A 5,758-nucleotide genomic window follows, 5' to 3' on the forward strand; every position below is an offset into this window, starting at 1 on the left:
GAAGTAGTAATAATCAACAAAATAAAAGTATAGTACAGTCTTTAGGCTGAGACGGAGGGAGGGGGAGAGAGGCAGGCGGGCACCTATGTCAGCACCACCTCTAGGGTCTTTTTCTTGTACCTGCCTACCACACTCTGGACAAACGTAGGATGCTGAACACAATCTCAACTAAAGATCTCTGCCTCTGAGAAGGTTCTTATGGGAGATGGTGGCGATGTGATGGACAAGACCTTTCCAGAGCAGCTAGCTGCAGAGTTAGTCAGTGAAGAGAGCTGAATAACTCTGTAACTAGCTGCTTTGGAGAGATCTTGGCCATCACATCACCACCACCTCCCACAGGAACCTTCCCAGAGGCAGAGATCTAGAACATCTGAGAATCTGCAGGTAGATACTAATTTTACAGGGACCAATTGTTGATAAGATGACCAACTATTCATGGGTTCAATTTGCTTGATACTGTAGGTCAATTGCTGCCTCTATGTATCTGGAAAAAGAAATGCTATCTTGTTATTAGCCTAGCATTTTCAAAGCATGTTCTGGTAAAGTAATTAATGCAAGATGCACTTTGGCCCTGATGTATATTTTTGTTGTTGTTTAGTGGTTATGTTGTGTCCGACTCTTTGTGACCCCATGGACCAGAAAACGCCAGGCCCTCCAGTCTTCCACTGCCTCCCGGAGTTTGGTCAAATTCATGTTGGTATATTTTTACTGTGTGGTTATTTTAGAGAAGTTGTATAGCTTAGGGTGTTTGTGATTGCAGCTACAAGCCTCCACAGAAGGCCAACATTTTATTCCTTCTTTCCATTCCAGAAGAGGCCTTTGCCCCAATTTATATGCCATGGTTGCTGTTACCAACTCACAGTTTTGGACTACATCTCCCAGAATCTCCAAGCTATGCTCTGAGATCCTGAGCTTCGTAGTCCAAAAAAGTAATTTTTTTCAAGGTCTGATTGGGAAGCTGTGTCTTGTTTGCATGCAACTAGGGAAACGCCACTGAAATTCATCTCAAAGTTTGGAAAGGTTTCATTGCATCCTTTTGTAGCATTTTAGAGCGTAGGGACTGTTTTTCTTTCTTAAGTAAGGCTTTCACCGACCCACTGTTACATGATACAGGTGTTTCTCCTTACTAGCAAAAAATGTACAAAAGCATTACTGCACTCCTGAGGAATGAATCATTAAAGAGAACAAAAGAAGGTACCTCCTTTTAGGCATTGTTGCCACCTAGGTTATGAATACACACCCAGCCATTAACCCTTTATCAAAGAAAAGAGAAGACAGTCAGCATTATGGAGGTTTAACTTTATTACATATACAAACACAGCAAGAATCTCACTCTGCCACCTGTAACTAGAATAAGGTTAAGACAATTGCTTCACGAAATCAGTGAGATACTTAGCACCTTAAACAGGACCTGAGGACACAGAGGCCTAAATCCAGTTGTTAATCCTAACCAGAGTGAACCCATGAATCACTGGAAACTGGGTGCATCAACACTAATGTAAGCACTCATGATTCAGTGGTTCTACTCTGGGTGGCACTAACATCTAGGTTTAGGCCAAATATGGAGAATATGTTCCATCACTCTCAATAATGCCTCCTTGAAGAAGGATGGTAGATAATATTGCAGCCCTTGCAGGTGGCAAGAAGTATCATAGTCCCTTCATACAGAATGAATGATGGCACAGGATTCTTGGCAGATGCAGGCTCAGATCCTGTAGAAGCCCTTTTCTCCTGGTGGGCTTTTATACCAGAACAAAGCCCACCTAGAGATAAAAGAATGGAGAATCTGTCATGAAAGGGATTAACCCTGTACAAATTCCTGTTGCCAGTCAGATCTTGGAGGAAGCACCACTAGATTTCCACCAGAACAAACACGGACCTCTGTACCTTCTCAAGGTGAGACCACACATTCTGGCCAATAAATGTGTACAGTGGTGCCTCGCTTAACGGGCGCTCCGTTTAGCGACGAAACCGCATAGCGACGAAGATTTCCCAGTATTAAACTTGTATTTATTGTCAGGTCTTTGACAGCACCACCACGTCCCTTATTAAATGCTGGAACACATTAATTTCTTCCTAGATAGGATATTTCCACAGAATTCTTTAACTAGGCCCCTTACTGAAATATCTGATGGTTTTAAGGATCTCTATTAAGAACGCTTGTCATTCAAAGCCTGCTAGAGCTGTTTCCACCAGTGGCCCATGGTGTCTGTGGCAGGAGAGTCTGATTCCAGAGCAAAATAGCTGGAAGACGTATCTTCCACACACCTGGACCATGGACCAGCATAGGCTGTATTATCAACAGATGAACATGAGCTAGTTTCATAGTCTTGTGAACTCCTGTCTCCAGTTTCCCTCAACATTTATGGCTAAGTAGTAATCCTATCAAGGGATTAAATGATTTCATTTGGCAGTGCATGCTGAAGTTCTTTAGCAGGTAGAGGTTGAACCCTGATATTCAAGGTAGGTGGCAACATGCCAGTGAGATAGTCTCACCTGTTTTCTACTTGCCCCTAGCACTTTTCTTTTCAGAGAAAAGAAGTCTCTCTTCTGATGGCAGAACATGAAAGAAGTGGAGCCGGTGGCCAATTTATGTATTACTGGATTTTTGCTTTGTGACTTTAAATTTGCTTTTAAAAACAAGAACATAATTATAGCTTATACAAGTTCAGTCTGTTTACTCGCCTAGCTCAGCGCTGTCTTCTCTGACTGGTGGCAGCTTTTTAGGGTCTCAAGCAGAGGTCACTCACTTCACGCACCTCCTGGCCTTTTTAACTGGTGATGCAAGGATTTGAACCCAGAACTAGGGGAGGGACTTTTGGTTGTTGTTGTTTTTAGAACCCTCATTTCCAAAATTCACTCAGAAAGGAGAAGAACTTGCTTGCAAAGTTCCATGGAAGGGTTAGTCCGAACGCCCCTTAAGGTGTGTAGATGGTGTTTCCAATGAATAGCCCTCCCAAGAAACTTTGGGACTCCCAGGTAGCCTTGGGATTCCCATAGTGTACCATGGCAATTTCCTTACTTTTCAAAGTAGAAGCAGCCCAGGAAAAGTGTGGCAGTAGGACAGGCTGCTTTGAAGTCTCCTTGTTTTGAGGTTTCCACACCCACAATTCTGCCTTAGGAGGGTCCTGGATGAATTCTGGGAGTGAGAGTCCTAAAAACCCTTAAGTTCCATCTCTGTCCAGGGCCTTCTGAATATACAACACATCCTCTGCCTCTCTGCTAGGTTCTCTCTCAGAATGTCTGAGGTCTGGCTCTTTAGGCACTTCATCTTGTCTGTGCTTCCTGCTGTTAGAGAAAAAAAATGCACATAATTTTAATCAGAGGCAGCTCATCTCCTAGAACAAACCGTGTGCAGCCCCTCTCAAGCTCTTCTCCAGCCTTCCCACTCCTGTCTCCTTACCAGTGACATAAGGACTCTGTATAAGTAGACGCACCAATGCTTTCCTGTTTGTGTGTGTCTGTCTCTCTCTGTGTGTATGCACACAAGCACACACGCATGCATGCATGCATGCATGCATGCATGCACACTTTTGTGCCTGGATTCATTCCCCATTGTTTGCAGTACTTTCTGCCTCACCCATGACAATGGGCCCCAGCCATCACTGCTTTTAATCATATGGTTTGCTGATATAGTCATAAGTTATGTTAATGGGCGACACAGATATATTTGCATTTCCCCTCCTGGAACATTTAATATCAGTTTTCCAAGCATTTGATTTCTCTAAATCTGCCTGATTATCTCCATCCATTTCTGTTGGATCAGAGATTGGGGGGGGGGGAGTTATGTTGTTAAAATAGGTAAGAGTGCCTGTTGGTTCTCCTGGACCCTTTGGTGCCATATCGTATTACCCATATCAACAACAGCAAAAAGGGAAACAGCAGCTCGGGGGCGGGGGGAGACAGAGGAAACAAAATGTCTGTATTACGGGGATAAAATTTTCTCTAGCACAGTAGCATCAGTCACTTAATAGCCAAAGGAGAAGAAACCTCTGACCTAACACCGATTAGGACACAGGAACTTAGAATGCTGCCTTATGGTGGCCAAAATCCTACTGGGCGGTTACTCAAAATGTTGTAACTTTTAAAGGCAAATTGTCATAAATCAAGAAAACTCTGTAGACATTATCTGTTGCACAGTTAACTTGAGACAATTTACCTCTAAAAGTTACATACTTTGCGTAACTGTCCAACAGGATTTCAGCCACTGAATCAAGCCACTGGTCCTTCTAGACCAACCAGCTCTGTCTGGCAGCAGCTGTCTAGGGCTTCAGGCACAGTCCTCTCTTAGTCTACCTCAAAATGCACTGGTTATTCCCTTGTAGTCTCCCATCCACCCTGTTTATCATTTCTGAAATCAGACAAGATTGGGTGTGTTAAGGATGTACAGCAGTATTGCTAGGGTTATATAGCTTGGGATGTTATTTTTTTAAAGTAAAATAGTATTCATTTCTTACTGCTGTATGAGTGACACACTGCATTCTAGTTACTGTTAGTTACTTTACGATTTTTAAAATAGCAACCTGGCTGAGCCCAAAGCAGATAGCATTACATAATACAGCTCTCTCACAAACATCCCAATGGTGTTACCCCATCTTTCTCCTTCTGCTTTGCTACATGAAATCTGGCCATGGATTACAGGTTCTCCATTTCAAACTTAGCCATCTAAGTTTGAATTTTTTAAAAACAAATGGTAATTATTGTACCAGTCACTGGATACTCCTCATGTGTATACCTCTGTATTAGGAAAAGAAAACATGAAATAGGCAGAAAGCTGCCTTTAGGATATTGTTCGTTAGCCAGAACAGGATTCATCAGCACTTCAAATATGACAAGTCAATGACAGAATAACTTCTAGCCAAAACTGAGTCCATGAACAGAAGACAAATGCACCTTCAGTTTGAACAGCAGCAACAAAAAGTCACTTTCTCTGAAAGAAACCATGTGGCTAAAGAAATCCCATGCTTTGGATTACATCACTGTTAGATATCACATCAGCATAAATATGCAAGGTGGGGTGAGCACAGGCTTATTATAAGGACTTGATCCCCATCATTGAATGTCTGCAAAACCCTGAGTGAGACACATTTCAGTATTCATGATCCCGTTGACAGCTAATTAACCTGTCTATTGAAATGCAGTCACCTGGGATTCCTGATCAATATCTCAACCCAGGTCACTAACAGATGACTCTCAAATGGCATGCTGATTGATAGCTGTCATCTAGGCAGCCAATCAAAAACTCACAATAATGTCTAGGCAATCTTTGCAGCTGAAGTTTGAAGGCAATCGGAAAATCTGAATTCACACGAAGCAATAGGAGTTAGAGATCTTCCACTACGTTCCTCATATATTAATTTTTCCTACTTCAGAAATAAAGACAAGAGATGAGATTATCATGTTTCAGATCTCCAAATGCAAAGTATGCACAATTTTCATATCTCGCATATTTGTGTTTGATGACAGTGACTAATACTAAGTACTTTGGGGTACTGCTGAACCTTCTGTATGAGGCAAAGAGGCAGTCACAAAAGGAGCGAAATCAGGGAGCTAGACGGGGTACAGATTGTATTTGTCCTCAGTGTGGAAGGGATTGTCACTCTCGAATTGGCCTTCTCAGCCACACTAGACGCTGTTCCAAGTCCTCCATGCAGAGCACGATACCATAGTCTCTCGAGACTGAAGGATGCCTATGACTACGATGAAGTTCAGCACTCTTTTTTGCAGAGAAACTAAGACATCTCAGTGTTATAGCATG

This window comes from Pogona vitticeps, chromosome 6 (assembly GCF_051106095.1).
Source record: "Pogona vitticeps strain Pit_001003342236 chromosome 6, PviZW2.1, whole genome shotgun sequence".
In the NCBI taxonomy this organism is placed as follows: Eukaryota; Metazoa; Chordata; class Lepidosauria; order Squamata; family Agamidae; genus Pogona; species Pogona vitticeps.